Source organism: Paramisgurnus dabryanus, chromosome 14 (assembly GCF_030506205.2).
Source record: "Paramisgurnus dabryanus chromosome 14, PD_genome_1.1, whole genome shotgun sequence".
NCBI lineage: Eukaryota > Metazoa > Chordata > Actinopteri > Cypriniformes > Cobitidae > Paramisgurnus > Paramisgurnus dabryanus.
In genome coordinates this window covers 25,192,933-25,211,978 of record NC_133350.1, presented here as the reverse complement: position 1 = coordinate 25,211,978, position 19,046 = coordinate 25,192,933, and positions in this window count along the sequence as shown.

Genomic DNA, 19,046 nt, shown 5'->3' with positions numbered 1-19,046 from the left:
ATCAGCACATCTTTATCTTCAGATATTTTCTCTTCTTCAACAGGGATTACGCTGGTTTTAGCTCGAGTGTACGTCCTGTTTTCTTAGCTGAACCGAGCTCGTCGTTCTTGAGCTGCACGAGACGGTGATATTCATTGGATGTCACCAGAGTGTAAACAATGTAACCTTTTAATACAGCTGCAAATCTCACCTTAGACCTCTGCCCAAACTGCAGGTCAAAGATTAATTATAAAAAAGACATAGATGATGTAAAGAAAATTAAATTTTTTATTAAACATTTATTTTAAATTGGTAAAAAATAAAATGTTTTGCTTCATGCATATATTATGAAAATTTGTATAACTAACAAAAGTGACATTAATTATGTATATATATAATTATTATTACACATGTACAGCATATACAGTATACAGGTGCGGGTGTGCATTATTTTCAAATCAATTCAAGTCAATTATTCTGCTTATATAATTATATAATATAATTATATGCCTGCTGTATATGGGTCATTCCACCGAATTGGTGCCATTTGCATGTTGTAACTCGTCAAAATTGAAGTAAAAATGTTTCATTTTTTAACACTGAATTTAATAACACACGTTTTACTTTTTAAAATGAGTATTGGTCAATCTCAGGTAACTAGTTAATTTTTTAACATGGTTTCTTAATGGAGGATGGAGGCAATTTGATAACAGGACTGAAAGTAACAGGACTGAGCTTTTAGCATAGATTTAGCAAATACATGAAATATAGCTGCAGTAAATATGTGTTAATAGCATAAAGAAACTGAGCAAATTCTAGTGATTTACCTAAATGTTTTATTTCAAAATAATCTGATAACATAAAAAAATATACGTAACAGGACTGTACATTAAGGTTGACGTTCATAGCATCAATGTCATAAAACAGAAAAGAAAATGAGAAAAGTGACTTTTGATCTTGATATGACCTTTAGAAGATCCAGATGATGTCACTTTCTCCTGAAAATGTGAGATATTCCTAAATTTTCAGAGGGGGGGGGGGCGTGTTGGGTTACAGGACTGAGTGAAATCCTGGGGACTAAAATGTGCATTTTATTTAAAATATTATGACCTTTTCAATGGTAAAAAATATTTAAAGCAAAGATGTGATATATGGACCCATACAAAAATGCAAAAAATAAAGATATATAAAGAATTGTTTGCGTTATATTTATGTTTTATTTATATTTAGAGGTAACGTATAGAGATAGAGAACAGGGACAGATACAAAACTTTGCTTAATAATAAAATGTTTTTTGGACAACAATTTAATTTGTTTTTAGTTGTTTTAACCCAACTGCTGTGTTGTTTCAACATGGTTGAATAACCCAGCAGTTGGGTAAAAACAACCAATTTTTGGGTAATTTTAACCCAAAAATGTGTTCTGTCTAATAGATACCCAGCCCTGGGTAAAGAACAACCCAATATTTTTTAGAGTGCATTAAAGACATCACACATGCCTATATAAATATCGCCATGTTTTGCTTAAAACAACCTGTTGATTCAATTTGGGTACACAGATGAATAGGAAATGACAAACATTAATCTGCTACATCTTAGCAAATCACAAAGCAGCAACACTCCCAAACAATTTTCCCAGAGTGCACCAGGGCTACCGTCGTCCGCCTGTCTGCCCTCTCCTTTACATTCATACTTTCTATTTTTGAGTTTTTGTTTGCTTGTTTCTCTCCTTATCATCCCATCTGGAATTCAACTCCACGGCTCTGATAAACAAGGGGCACCACTTTGTCTATCTCTCTCTCTCTCTCTCTCTCTCTCTCTCTCTCTCTCTCTCTCTCTCTCTCTCTCTCTCTCTCTCTCTTACTCAGATGAAATTGTGATTTAACAGGCATGACAGTGCGGGCACAAGACTCCCAGCATGTGAAAACAAACAAACAAATCAATACGATAAGTCTGAAATATGTGCAAAATCTTATCATTGTAAGAAACTAAAAAATGTGCAAAACTGGTGGCGCTGCCTAGGTGCAGTGAGGTGTGAGAGACATATCTGAGAACAATGAGCAGATTGTGACACTGCACTCTGAACTTTCTCACCAGGGTCATCGGAAGGGTTCACCAGATTTCATTCAACATCATAGACATCATAAGGCTGAGGTCAGATACTGTTGCAGTTTATTTCCTGTTTATTTGGTGGGGTTACATTAAAAGCAAATGGAGATCTTTGGTTTTTCACCTGAGAAAAAGAGCTATGTAACGTCTTTTGGTTGCAATTTATAGTTACAATGTAATAACAGTAAATTATGCACAAATAAATGTAACTAACCCTAAACCAAACCCCAGCCCTATAGTAAGTACATGTTGTTAATCATTACATAGTACTTAACTGCATTATTAAGTAACTTATGATAAGTAAAATTTTTAAATGAATTATCCATTTGATTTGATTTCTATACTCCTACTGTATATCAATGAATGTATCAATTGTCTTATTAGCTTTTCTTCTCCTTGAAATTGACATTAAAGTGACATAATGTGTTCACATGCTTTATGGTTAAAAACACTTTACTTTCCACATATCGTATATTTTTGTAGCTCCAGTTATCCCTGTCTTCCTCAAACGCATTGATTTTGTACAAAACTCATCGATCTGAAAACCACAGTGTTGCTGATTGGCCAGCTTATCTGTATATTGTGATTGGCCTGAATACCTCTGACGTCAGCCGGAAATGTGACGCTCCTTACCATGTTTGAACGATTCGCTCACAATGCAATGCTAACTTACAGGCTGAGTCCGAAGCGGGAGGAATTATGATAATGACGGTCTTGTCCACATCACCAATCACAGGAAGTAAACTGTTGCCTACAATCCGTGTGTTTGTTGTAGTCCAAAAAAAGAGATTTACTCGCGTCATCGTTTACCTTGGGGTTTGTACCTTTTGCATATTGTTAACATGTACTAATACACACTTACACACCAAAGGAAATGTAAAATCATGATTCAGATAATAGTTGCTCTTTAATATATTTATATATATTTATAAAGAGAGAATTAACATTTAAATAAAAAATAACGCCCTTCTATGGCAGGGTGACAGATCTTTTCTGGTAAATTTAGAGCAATAAAATTTTCCTCTGGGCCAGCCTTACATAAATCAAGATCCTGTGAATTTAAACCTAAATCCTACAACTCCAAGATGCTCAAATTTCCCACAAGTATATTTAAAAGCAAACTTGAAAAAAGCACCAGCATAAGCAATATAAGCAAATCTGATTGAATTAAGCCCAAATTCACATGATACGATTCACAAGGCGCAAAAAGAAAATCGAGAAATAAATGAAAGCATTCTTTAACCACTCTATCCATAAGGGAAACATGAGTGAAACATGCAAAACAGAGCACAGTTAGGAGAAAAAGATGAAACTGGGATAGTGATCGTAAGACTGAACGTACGGCCGTAGAAATAAGGAGAAGAGACGGAGAGAGATAAAACCTGCATGGCCATATGGGTGATTCCAGCCTCGGTCAGGTGTGTCCAAACAGCACCGTGCTGAGACAGACAGGCGGGTACGGGCGGGCAGACTGGCGTCAGTGGCCACACGCATGCCCTGTCACACCACACGCCAAGGGCCCGCATACCAGCGCTCCCACACGCGTGTACACAATGAGAGCTCAGTGCTGCATCACGCATCAGCGACAACAGCAATGCGAAATATTCAAACAGGGACAAAAGGTACAGCACAGGGAATCACGGCAGACCATTGAAAGGTAAGGAAGGGGCAACTGGTGTAGAACAAGACACGGACGCGGAGATGATACGATGGAGCGACTTTACAGGGCTTTGATGAAGTCAAGATAATCAAGGGTAAAGGTCAAGGCCATTAGATGCAGCTCAAGAGAAATTAGGTCATAGGTCGTGCTTAGTAACGCATTGCTGCTGGTTTGTTCATTACTTTCAAAACTTCAGTCGCTTGAATGATAATGAATCAGATCCTGTTACTTATAACATATGCAGACAAGCATGCCACAAAGTACTGACAGACTGGAGAGACATTAAAAGACTACAGATTACAATGACATCACAGCACCGACAGACTGTTGAGACATTTAATAAGTGACTGACAACAATGACATTATAGTACAGACAAGTGGAGAGACACAAAAATACTGAAAGACTACAATAAAATTACAGTACTGACAGACTGGAGACACATTAAATGACTGACAGACTACATGACATTAAAGTACTGACAGAATGGAGAGACATTAAACAAATGACTGATTACAATGACATTACAGTACTGACGGACTGGAGACTACAGCAACATTTAAAGTCTGACAGACTAAAGTAACAATAATATACTGACAACGTAGAAAATATATAAAACTACAATACTGACTGAATAGATTAAGGCCTTGCCTTGCCTTACAATACTGACAGACTGGAGAGACATTACAGTAGGGCTGGACCAGAATATTCGTTCCGTGGGTTGACATTCGATTTTCAGTTTTGAGATTCGAATATATATATATATAAATATTTCACAGCGTTAATGCAGAGCTTTTGCCAAGCAGGAAGTGCGCTTCACGCTACCGCTCTATAGGTGGCGCAGAGAGACCAACATCCATAGCCAACAGCCACCAAACGCCACCAGTGGAAGAGATCGCCTCAAATGGAAAGTGCGCTTCCTGCTTTGGCATTCACGCTAATAGTGTTGTAAATAACGTTCAGTGTCTTGCAAAAACTGATTGATTTGCTTCACAAGACGTCAATATGTCACACGGAGTTATGGGGGATTACTGTTGTATTGGATATATATGCTTTAACTCTTAAAGTGTGCGGATCGGTTGACTTGCATAACAGAGCACTGGGGTTTCTGCAAAATATCATCTTTATTGTTCTGCTGATAAAAAAACATACTGGATGATGTAAGTGTTAGTAAATAAACTTGATTTTAAAAGTATGCTACCTTTTATTACAGTTTGTTGAACTTCGTTCATTTATTTTCGTTGTTTTATTTAAATAGCCTACCCTTTATGTTGTCAGTAATTACTGTGCTGTTAATTTCTGATACGGGAATTTTTGTTTGTTAGAAAAATGTTAGGCTACCTTTTTAAAAGTATTGCTCTTGTGTTTTGTTTCACTAATGCTGTTCTCGCAGGACGCGTGACAGGAACGCCGCTCTCAGCTTGCGCTGTTCTGTAGTATTTTTAAAGTTTATTAATTCTAAACGTGTCACATGTCCATATTGCACGAAAAAAAGGTACTACACTCCCTTGGGTCCGCAGCAACACATCCGCCACATAACAAAACTGTAGACAGACAGACACACACACACACACACACACACACACACACACACACACACACACACACACACACACACACACACACACACACACACACACACACACACACGCACATAAACACACAGAGATTCCTGCCTTTATTACAAAGAAAAATATGTTCAGCCCCTCCTTCCGAAGCTTCGAATATTCAATTTGATTTCTACTAGAGCTTCGAAGTTCAAAAAATGGTATTCGGAACAGCCCTACATTACAGTACTGACAGACTGGAGAGATGTAAAAAGACTGACAGACCAAAATGAAATTACAGTACTAGACTGGAGAGATGTAAAAGACTGACAGACTAAAATGAAATACCAGTACTGACAGAGTGGAGAGACATTTAACAACTGACAGACTAAAATGACATTACAGTACTGACAGACTGGAGGGACAAAAATGACTGACAGATTACAATGACATTACAGTACTGACAGAATGGAGAGACATTAAATGACTGACAGACTACAATGACATTACAGTACTGACAGACCGGAGAGACAAAAATGAGAGACTGAAGAGACAATTAAAGACTGACAGACTACAATGACAGTACTAACAGACTGAAGTCTAGCAACATTTAAACATTTATAGCCTGACACACTAAAGTAACAATAATAATGACAACTTAGACAGTATATAACATTAAAATACTGACAGATTAGATTGACATTACTGTACTGACTGACTAAAGCAATATTAATAAATTGATGTAAAAACTATAATATTACAGTACCGACCGACTGCAGCATCTTATTATACCCACAGACTAATTACATTAAAATATTGAAAGACTAGAACAACATTAAAAGACTGACAGACTAAAATGATAATAGTATGGAGAGACAGAAACATTAATAATGGACTAGAACAACAACAATAGTCTGACAAACTAGAGAAAGACTGATGGTAAAACCTTAAATATCCCTCCTTTACCGAAAACATGGCCATTGCAGACATAAGAAACCAATGTCACAGTAGGACAGTTTAGCTGTATAATTGGTTGTGAAACATTTGCTTGGCTTACTATATATGAAGGTAAATTTCCAACTTAATTTTGCTGTTATTGTTATCTAACCATTAATTGTGCAGTTGCTCACCAGGTGTTATAAAATGAGCAAATGTTGTCTCCTATAATACGCCTGGGTTATATTTACTCCACTTACTCACTCTACAATCATTTATTGACAGGGAAATATTAATATACTGATAGATTTGATTAATATTAATATATAAACAGTCTAGAATTACATTATAATAAGGATGGACTACAGCAATGTGAATAGACTGCTGTATAGTAACGAGAGAGTTTCAAAAACTACTTAGTAACTAGAACAGCACGCTAAACACACAAGAGCAATATGTGCTTTTAAATAGTTAAAGAATTATTATTGACAAGAGATATAATAAATATAACCGTATATATATACAGTTAGGATTGGGTTAGGGTTATATTTATTATATCTCTTGTCAATAATATATATATATATATTTCCCGGATAGGGTTTATCATATAGTCCTAGACTTAATGCATGTTTGAGTTGCATTCATTTAAAAACACTAAATTTATCATATATCAGTGACATTGTTTTGTCTCAAGATGCACATCTGGAGTGTTTTTTGTAAAGTATGTTTATAAAAACTTCTTAAATGACATAATTTAAGTAAGGCCTAGTCCTGGATTAACCCAAATCCTGTCCGGGAAACCGCCCCATAATTTTATAATAAATAAATAATAAATATAAGTGACATAAAATATTTTGTTACATCTAGACAATCACTAAATGTGATTCAATTAAATGTAATTAAATGCAAAAACATGATGTCTTAATGAGAAATATGATAATTTGATGTGCAAATGTCTTGATGTTTGGTTAGAGAAACACAAAATAGTCTGACAATAAATAATACGTGTCGTGGACATCAAATTGTTTTTGTTGTCTGCACCATAATACTTAATTCTGTGTACTGGAACCTGTTGTACACAAACGTGGACAATTACATTGCTTCATGTTCAATTAAAAATATTTGGTTATTATATTTATTGGTTCTTCCTAACCCCAAAATAGCTGGAAGAAATTGAAAAAAAAGACAAACCAAAACTCGGGTCTTAGGAGGCTAAATAACAATTAAATGCTATATTGTATGATGTATTTTAGGCTATAAATCAGACCTCCTTCTTAGGTTTTACAGGTTATACAGCAAAAAAAATAGTATGTTTATTTGTAAACATATGAATGAATGAGAGTAGAATAAAGATTTAATAAAATGTTATTTCGATACTGTCAGAATGATCAAACGGTCTCAAACTGTAACTGTAAAATAAATAATATACAAACATAAAATAGTATAGCCTAATAATAATAATCTCAAAATACTGGCTAATTTAAATAAACTCTTTGTTTACACATCCAATCTAAATACCAAATAAAATATCCGGTAGATAATGCATAATTTCTGTCAGTCGTCAGCACATTAATAATCATTCATTTGAGGTTATTAAGGATAAGGAGCTTTAGGCAGAGATCTAGGAAACACATGAAAGCCTGTGCTGCCATCTGGAGGACAACACAACTACTTTAACACTGGGACTTTACCGCCATCTGGTGTTTCACCTTAGACATTTGATTGGACAGTCCAGTGTAAAAATATGTAAACTTTACATAAATAGAAATGTTATTGTACACATATGTTTTGTATCATGTCACATTATGATTCAGCAATGTAAAACAGCCATAAAAAAATAAACAAAATACCATTCCACTATGAATGTTATATCTATCTCCTCCTTTACTATTTTTAAGAAGCACATCTGTTCTGAGTTAACAAGCCTCAGCCGCCCTGATCTCCCTCTGGCCTAGCCGACTCCTTCAAATACAACTCAACTCCTGAACTTCCGACATGATCCGGGTCAATTCCTCTGCCCTTGCCCTTAAGGAAACACACGCACTTCTAATCACAGCTAAAGAAGCAAAATGCAGTTCTTAAACACAATACACTGAAAGTTCTTGAGGCAAACACTAAGAATAAACTGTATTAATTAATATCTCTAAATAGAGTAAATGATCGTCTTTGGAGCAAGAAACATCCTTGTACAAAAGTAAACAATTTCCATGGCGATGTCACCTACCAAATGGAGATTGTGACAACACAGCCGCTCCCAATATGAGCCAGTGAGAATTTACAGAACTAAAGGTGACCTCACTGTGGTACTGTGTCCATTATTGACCAAACACTTGAATGAACTACTAAGACTTGTAATCATAATTGTGCACAACAAAATTAGGTGTTGCCACTGCATGCACAAAATCTATTACAGTAAAATGCAACAGTAGCATCCAAATATAAACAGATAAAAGACAAACAAAAATACACTTTAAAGGTAAGGTGTGTTATTGATACTGCTTGGAAAAGAGCACAAAGCAGAGTCATGTTATGACTGAATAAACCAGACTCAGATGGTCTATACAGTATATAGACAAGACCCGGGATAGATGTCACACTGCAAAGTTATATGGGCTTTCTTGGACTGTATGTAGGCTTTTGGTACATTTTCATGTTGTAAATTTAAACTTTAAGGGTGATTAAAGCTATTTCATGCATTCTGACTTATTAAAGTTTAAGAGTTGGATTCTTCATGCAAAACATAGGCAAAGTGTCAAGAAAGCAGTTGGACGTGTGATGAATTGAGTTGGATTATGTTTCTGAAAGTTTTTTCCGAACATAAAAGATTCATACGTAACAATCTTCCTTTATTTCTTATGAGCAATTTCAGTGCAGGAAGTACAGTGGAAGTCCTTATATGGGCACTTAAACCGGACGCACACACCAACCAAGAGCTGAGACGAAATAAACGTCACCAGAGAAGTGTGGTGTTGTTTGTGAAGGAAATTTAAGCTTGTTCAGCTTTCCAATAAACCCAGCTTTATGTAAACAATGGATATAGTTTGTTAATCCGATTTGTGTGTGTGTTAGTTTAACGCTGGATTTTGTTGAAATGTGGCGGTCCGAACCAGTTCATGAGTTGCCATGAGCTTGGACTTATTCTGGAAGAATCGGTGCAGCTGATCTGTCTTTTATTATACATCTGATAAAACAAAACAAAAAATATTTACTCCAAAATGAAGATGGAAAGCAGAGAACACACGAAGTGTAGCACTACACAAACCAATGGAGAATAAGTCAATGGGGCAAATGATGGAGAAAAAAATTTAATATGATGCTGCACAAAAACTAGCAATGCATCAAAGCCAATGTTGTTACTAATCTTTGACATGCCCAAGACTGATAAACCGTTAAAAAATCCAGTGCACAATCACTTTGTATATTGAAAATAAGTAATTCCCACTTAACAAAAACACGTCCAAAAGACGTCATTATAACGTCTTTGTCTACCGTTTAAAAGACGTCCACTGAGTAGCCAGAATGAAAGTTTTTGCAACGTCTCTTTTAGACGTCTTTTTTGTGTTGAAATTAGACGTCCTACTGACATGCTTGTTGAACGTTTAAAAGACGTCCAGTGGGGAGCCAGAGACAATGTTCATTTAATGTCTTTTTTAGACATCTTTTTTGTGTTGAAATTAGACGTCCTACTGACATGCTTGTTGAACGTTTAAAAGACGTCCAGTGGGGAGCCAGACACAACGTTCATTCAACGTCTCTTTTAGACGTCTTTTTTGTGTTGAAATTAGACGTCCTACTGACATGCTTGTTGAATGTTTAAAAGACGTCCAGTGGGGAGCCAGAGACAATGTTCATTTAATGTCTTTTTTAGACATCTTTTTTGTGTTGAAATTAGACGTCCTACTGACATGCTTGTTGAACGTTTAAAAGACGTCCAGTGGGGAGCCAGACACAACGTTCATTCAACGTCTCTTTTAGACGTCTTTTTTGTGTTGAAATTAGACGTCCTACTGACATGCTTGTTGAATGTTTAAAAGACGTCCAGTGGGGAGCCAGAGACAATGTTCATTTAATGTCTTTTTTAGACATCTTTTTTGTGTTGAAATTAGACGTCCTACTGACATGCTTGTTGAACGTTTAAAAGACGTCCAGTGGGGAGCCAGACACAACGTTCATTCAACGTCTCTTTTAGACGTCTTTTTTGTGTTGAAATTAGACGTCCTACTGACATACTTGTTGAATGTTTAAAAGACGTCTACTGGAAAGCCAGAGACAACGTTCATTCAACGTCTATTTCAGACGTCTTTTATGTGTTGAAATTAGACGTCCTACTGACATGCTTGTTGAATGTTTAAAAGACGTCTACTGGAAAGCCAGAGACAACGTTCATTCAACGTCTTTTTTAAACGTCTTTTATGTGTTGATATTAGACGTCCTACTGACATGATGTTGAACGTTTAAAAGACGTCCAGTGGGGAGCCAGGGACAAAGTTCATTCAACGTCTTTTTTAGACGTCTTTTATGTGTTTAAATTAGACGTCCTACTGACATGTTTGTTGAACGTTCAAAAGAAGCCCATGTAGTATCCAGAATGAAAGTTTTTGCAACGTCTTTTCTAGACATATTTTTTGTGTTGAAATTATAGACGTCCTACTGACATGCTTGCTAAACGTATAAAAGACATCTTTTAAAGGATGTTTTTTAAATGTTCATTATTGAAATCCAGGTGACATCCTTACAGGGTTTTTCGATGTCTTTGCAGACCTCTAAAAGACGTTTGTTTAATAAAATTATATGTTTAATATTTTTGGCACAGCCATAGACATCTACTATCTTCATACAAGAAAAAATTGGCCTTGTAAATGTTTCAGGAAAACGTGTAGACATCATAGCTTAAATTCCATAACATGCCAATTATGTGATACCAATTTCACGTGTTTGCTCATACATAAGTTCTTACATAATTTTTTAGTTAGTTCCTAGTTATTGCCTTGATAATAGAAAATATGAGCTAGGCATCATGTATGACAGATGCCAATGTGAGGTATTAGCTAAAAAATGAACAGATCCTGCCATGAGCAATATAGGAGACATATCTTGTATGTATAGGGCTTACATGTGGATATTTACAAGCAATACATGAGACCAATATGGCCCGTATATGCACATATATGCACCTCAATTTTGTCTACATGTATATCCAGCATAGACTGTATGTGCATATAAGCTGCAGGTTTCATATATGTGCATATATCCTCATATAGGTTCTTTCCATGTGGGTTTGCATGTCCACAGACATCCATAAGGGGTCATAGTCTGACGTTTAAACACTGAACCTTTTTGGTACGTCCACAGACATTCAAGAGGGGTGCAAGAGTGACGTCCAGACACTGACCCTGTTTTGCACGTCCACAGACATCCATAAGGAGTCATAGTCTGACGTTCATACACTGAACCTTTTTGGTACGTTCACAGTAGAGATGCGCGGTTGGCGGTTACAGCCGCGGACTCCGCGGATAAACCGCGGATCGGGCGGATGACGTGACGAAAAATAATATTTTAATTAAATTCGGGCGGTTGGCGGATCGACTGCTTGTTATTAGCTTTGTCCTTCAAAGCATGCGACCTTAAAGGTGAGCACTCTGTCTTTCAAGGTGGCAGCCTCAGAAGTCCGCGAAGAGAACTGAAATGAGACGGTTTAGCCTTCTGAGGACCCATAATTTGGGTCACCTGTTGCACGCGCCCCCAGTAGCGCCCATCGCGCCTGTCAGCAATAAACAGCGGAGACATTTCTGACTTATTAAAATAAACATGTAATCAGAAAAATATGAATTTATTTTAGAAAATATGACACATTGATGTAGATTAAACTATTCAACAACAGTATATCAAATAATCAACCTTAGAAATATACACAACATAAACCGAATAATATGAACACAAAACATAACTTATAATACTAAAACAGTGACAAGAAAAAGTTTTCTAAATACACTTTTATTTAATAAAGGTTTTAATTGTTTGGGAAAGCCTCGGCTGTTAAGGATCCATTCGTTCTATCATTAACAGCGCGGAGAAATGAGGACGCATTTTGACACAGCTCTTATCAACGCCGGCGAAGGAGGTACGTGGCAAATTAAAAAAAAAAGAGAATTAAAAACAAAGGAAATAAAAGGTCAGAAAAGGGTTGCCTGGAATAAGTTTTACAAAGTGGTAAATCAGGATGACACCAGTGCAGACTATGTAGCCTAATTTGTGCGTTTAATTTAGGCTATTTATTTATTTATTTTTGTCCCATGTCATGTGCGCCGATCGGAGACTGGTCTTTATGATTTAATAAGAAAGCATTCAAGTGAACATTACTAAACGAACTTGAAGCAAAAATAAATTTCAGCAAATGCAAACTTCAATCAAACATAGTAAGAGGTGAAGTATAGCTTTGGCCTACAGAAATGCTTATTGCATTAATTTTTAAATGTGTGCGAGGTCCGTGCACGTCCTCCGCTAGCATTCAGCAGAAATCACTGAAATTGCTAAAAGCGCAAGCGGCTAAACGAGCATTAAATATTAATGACGTTGAGTTTATTGTTTTTATTAATTTATATTCACAAAACTTATCAACAAAACATCGATTAAAATTAAGATACAAATTATCTGAAACGAAATTCATTTTAAAGTAGAAAACAAAACTTAAATTAAACTCGAAAATAATGTCTGACTCATTACAATTCTCCCTTCATATTGGCCTTTACAACGCCCTATATGGCGTTTAAAATTACAGTCTATCTTTCTTAATAAGCTAACTAAATTTAAACAAAACATAAACACATTACAACAATATTCAAACCCAACAATACTCAAACATAAATATAAAATAGACATTATCTATGATGATACATGTTAAAACAATCCGATATAGGGTGTATAATAGCTGGTTGGTAGATGTTTACTATTTTTGTCAAAACCTCCGTTGCAAACCTCCATTTACCTGAATAAAATAATTTTTACATTGAAAATGATGCGCTGTCATGTTAACATCAGCTGTTCGTTCACATAAGACTCCATCTACATTTACATTCAGCGCAACGTCTGAGTTCTCAAACTAAAACAGGGTCTGCAGCGTTGACGAACGAATCCGTTTATGAGGGTCGAAAACGGTGATATAGTGGAGATGAAAGGCGTAAACGTAGCAAAAGTAACGGGTATTAAAGGATAAACGCATTAATGTAAACATAGCCTGAGTTCACTGCTTATATTCTAGGGCTTTCTAGTCTCGTGGCTGTCATCAGCAGCGCCTTGCATCGCCCAGTCAGCGGATGGCGGGCGGGTGCGGTTTTGAAAACTGGTCAGAAACGTTGGTGCGGATGGGTGGCGGACGGATGATGAGTTTTGTGATGCGGTTGCGGATGAAATAATAGCCCATCCGCGCATCTCTAGTTCACAGACATCCAAAAGGGGTGCAAGAGTGACGTCCAGACACTGACCCTATTTTGCACGTCCAGAGATATCCATAAGGAGTCATAGTCTTATGTTTATACACTGAACCTTTTTGGTACGTTCACAGACATCCAAAAGGGGTGGAAGAGTGACGTCCAGACACTGACCCTGTTTTGCACGTCCACAGACATCCATAAGGAGTCATAGTCTGATGTTCATACACTGAACCTTTTTGGTACGTTCACAGACATTCAAGAGGGGTGCAAGAGTGACGTCCAGACACTGACCCTGTTTTGCACATCCAAACACATCCAAAAGGAGTCATAGTCTGACGTTCATACACTGAACCTTTTTGGTACGTTCACAGACATCCAAAAGGGGTGCAAGAGTGACGTCCAGACACTGACCCTGTTTTGCACATCCAAAGACATCCAAAAGGAGTCATAGTCTGACGTTCATACACTGAACCTTTTTGGTACGTTCACAGACATCCAAAAGGGGTGCAAGAGTGACGTCCAGACACTGACCCTGTTTTGCACGTCCAGAGATATCCATAAGGAGTCATAGTCTTATGTTCATACACTGAACCTTTTTGGTACGTTCACAGACATCCAAAAGGGGTGGAAGAGTGACGTCCAAACACTGACCCTGTTTTGCACGTCCACAGACATCCATAAGGAGTCATAGTCTGATGTTCATAAACTGAACCTTTTTGGTACGTTCACAGACATTCAAGAGGGGTGCAAAAGTGATGTCCAGACACTGACCCTGTTTTGCACGTCCACAGACATCCATAAGGAGTCATAGTCTGATGTTCATACACTGAACCTTTTTGGTACGTTCACAGACATTCAAGAGGGGTGCAAGAGTGACGTCCAGACGCTGACCCTGTTTTGCACGTCCACAGACATCCATAAGGAGTCATAGTCTGACGTTCATACACTGAACCTTCTTGGTACGTTCACAGACATCCAAAAGGGGTGCAAGAGTGACGTCCAGACACTGACCCTATTTTGCACGTCCAGAGATATCCATAAGGAGTCATAGTCTTATGTTTATACACTGAACCTTTTTGGTACGTTCACAGACATCCAAAAAGGGTGGAAGAATGACGTCCAGACACTGACCCTGTTTTGCACGTCCACAGACATCCATAAGGAGTCATAGTCTGATGTTCATACACTGAACCTTTTTGGTACGTTCACAGACATTCAAGAGGGGTGCAAGAGTGATGTCCAGACACTGACCCTGTTTTGCACGTCCACAGACATCCATAAGGGGTCGTAGTCTGACGTTCATACACTGAACCTTTTTGGTACGTTCACAGACATCCAAAAGGGGTGCAAGAGTGACGTCCAGACACTGACCCTGTTTTGCACATCCAAAGACATCCAAAAGGAGTCATAGTCTGACGTTCATACACTGAACCTTTTTGGTACGTTCACAGACATCCAAAAGGGGATGAAGAGTGACGTCCAAACACTGACCCTGTTTTGCACGTTCACAGACATCCATAAGGAGTCATAGTCTGATGTTCATAAACTGAACCTTTTTGGTACGTTCACAGACATTCAAGAGGGGTGCAAAAGTGACGTCCAGACACTGACCCTGTTTTGCACGTCCACAGACATCCATAAGGAGTCATAGTCTGATGTTCATACACTGAACCTTTTTGGTACGTTCACAGACATTCAAGAGGGGTGCAAGAGTGACGTCCAGACAATGACCCTGTTTTTGCACGTCCACAAACAGCCATAAGGGGTCGTAGTCTGACGTTCATACACTGAACCTTTTTGGTACATTCACAGACATTCAAGAGGGGTGCAAGAGTGACGTCCAGACACTGACCCTGTTTTTGCACGTCCACAGACAGCCATAAGGGGTCGTAGTCTGACGTTCATACACTGAACCTTTTTGGTACGTTCACAGACATCCAAAAGGGGTGCAAGAGTGACGTCCAGACACTGAACCTGTTTTGCACGTCCACAGACAGCCATAAGGGGTCGTAGTCTGACGTTCATACACTGAACCTTTTTGGTACGTTCACAAACATCCAAGAGGGGTGCAAGAGTGTCGTCCAGACACTGACCCTGTTTTGCACGTCCACAGACATCCATAAGGGGTCGTAGTCTGACGTTCATACACTGAACCTTTTTGGTACGTTCACAGACATCCAAAAGGGGTGCAAGAGTGTCGTCCAAACACTGACCCTGTTTTGCACGTCCACAGACAGCCATAAGGGGTCGTAGTCTGACGTTCATACACTGAACCTTTTTGGTACGTTCACAGACATCCAAGAGGGGTGCAAGAGTGACGTCCAGACACTGACCCTGTTTTGCACGTCCACAGACAGCCATAAGGGGTCGTAGTCTGACGTTCATACACAGATTCTTTTTGGTACGTTCACAGACATCCAAGAGGGGTGCAAGAGTGACGTCCAGACACTGACCCTGTTTTGCACGTCCACAGACAGCCATAAGGGGTCGTAGTCTGATGTTCATACACTGAACCTTTTTGGTACGTTCACAGACATCCAAGAGGGGTGCAAGAGTGATGTCCAGACACTGAACCTCTACTGCACGTCCAGCAGACGTTTAAAAGTGTGTCTGAACTAACGGACGTTATACAGACATGATCTGAATGTCTCCCAGACGTTCCATGTTTGGTGGGTTGTGTGTGCTTCCCCAAATCAGTTTTGAGTTTTTGAAAAAATAATTGGCAATTAAAGAGTAAAAACCCTGGATTTTTTATTAAACATTGAGCAGTTTTAATCAGGACTGAGGTTGATTAAAGATTTATGCAAAAAACAACAAATATTTATCTGATTTTTACAGCAGTTTAATTTAGTGGATGTTTTCTTCACAAACATAATGAAAGTGAATTTGCCCACAGTGTATTGTTGAGTTTTTTTTTCTGACTAGTAATGGACTAGTCCATTTCATTGTGAAAAAAGGGGGTGTATGTGTGTAGTGACAGATAAAGATGAACTGGACATTTTAACTACTATTTCAAAGTTTTAACATATTTCTTAAGAATATTAATACAATTTACAATACTTTTGAATTGTTCATGATGATAAGGGTTTTATTTATTTATTAGGTTGGTTGGGGGCCCCCCTAATATGACTGCTGTTTTGGGCCTCCAAGCAGCCGCCTACCTATGCCTCTATGTTAAGACCAGAGGTGGAAAGTAAAGAATTACATTTACTCACGTTACTTTAATTGAGTAGTTTTTGTGTACTTTTGCTTTTTTGAGTAGTTTTTAAAATCTGAAGTATGTTTTGTTTAAATTATTGTACTTTGCTACATTTTAAATCATATCCGTTACTGAGTAAAAGACCCGCAATGGATGATTGATGGGCAGGGGAACGCGCAAAAAGAACCATGGAGATGGACGCGACAGGCGCGCGCTAATGCAGACCCGCCTCAGTTCAAATCTTATGAAAGAAACCCCTGGTCATATTTAAGTGACCACTTTCCACTGACGCAAAGCGATTGTTTCTTTCATATAAAAGGTAGGATTCATGCTCTTGAGTACGAAATTGCCGACTGGGTTTTTACCACTCATTTGCACGACGCATTTTTAATACCATGCGCATTATCTTCCGAGGTCTAGCAGCTTCGCGTCAAGTCAAACACAACTTAAGAATGTCCTTGAGAATGCGCAGGTCATTAGACTTTGGAGAGAGAGAGAGAGTGAGAGAGAGAGAGAGAAGAATAAAGGTCTAACATCAGGTACCCAGGTCAGGGAAGCTAGAAGACAATAAACGTGTCAAAAGTATATAGCATGACATTTATCTCATTATATGCTCATTTAAACTAGATATAGTTTAATAAAATAATGTATGTTACCAGCAATACATCAATTGCAACCTTACTATAGTGATTGTATTTACTAGCTGCTGACCACCTTCAAAAGTGCATAACTCACATGTAAAAATCATTAAACAATTCCATAAATGTTTCTTACTTTAAAAAAGCTTTTTATTTTATTAACTTTTTGTTATTGCACTTTAATTGTAAAGATGTTCCTACAATTAAAAACAACTAGTTTGAGATTTACATTCCCTTGTGCTTTTTGAACTATACTAGAATCCTCCACCTCTCCCCACTGTAAAAAAGTAACTTTTACTCTGAGTAAAGTTAAAATGATTTACTTTTACTTGAGTAGATTTTTAGACCAGTAACTTTACTTTTACTTGAGTAAAATATATTATTAAAGTAACTTTAATTTTACTTGAGTACAGTATTTTATTACTCTTTCCACCTCTGGTTAAGACCGCCTCTGGTGATGTGTTGTGGTAAGTGTTGGGCTAGTACTAGTTAGTTACTCCTTTTAAAAGTAATATTATTACTTTACTTATTACTCCCAGTTTACAGTAGTAACATTACTTTTCATTACACCCCAAATGAAGAGTACAACTGGCTTTTTAAACAACTTCTGTAATTTAATAAAGCAGTAACATATACCAAAATCTGCAACAGGGCTTAAGAAGGTGGAACCAACCAAACATGTTAAAGAGTAACTAAACCCTAAACCAACTTTTTTTAGTTAATGATCTGTAAGAATGATGCTTTATTAGTGCTGTTCATTGATTTTAGTAAGTTTTTTGACATTTGGATATAAAGTGTTTCAATACTACAATATATGGTGTAAAAACGTCTGAGTGCTGCCCTCTTCAGGTTGAACGGTGGCTACTGCAGTTGAATTTTCCTATTGGATGTTGGGTCCAAGAAATAACTCCTGACGTAAGCAGGTTCAAGCTCACCACGCCTTGTTACGATCTCACCACACACTTAGTTCGTCCCCTCTTTCTCCGTTGGGATCTGCCCACTTTTCTTGCATTTTTCAAATATTGCAGTGGGTGGAGTCAGGCTCTGACCAGGGGTTTAGTTACTCTTTAAACCAACACTTTACAGTTAAATCTACATTCTGTCATGGACAGACACACATTCAGTGCTAAAAATAATAAAATGTGCATAATAACTTACTGTAGTTGAGTCAAATTATACCACAGCCCTTTATTGGCGAAGATTAACATGCCCTTATATAGTCCAATGCAACTCAGATTTTTTTATTTAATTACATTATTGGTCATTTACAGCAGTCTCTGATTCGGGCTCTGACCTTTTGAAAATGACATCACAGCTGACTTCAGACTTGTTAAAAAGGGAGCGGTATGTAAATACAAACACGCCTGAGCAATGCTGACCAGACGTGACACAGAGTTCAGAAAACCCCCAAGATTCTGTTGCTTCTCTTTCTATTTCTCTCACCATCCTGATTACTTTACATTTGGCCGCTTTTTGTAATACATACACACACTCTCTCTCTCTCTCTCTCTCTCTCTCTCTCTCTCACAGACAGAGCTGTGGTTTGTGCAA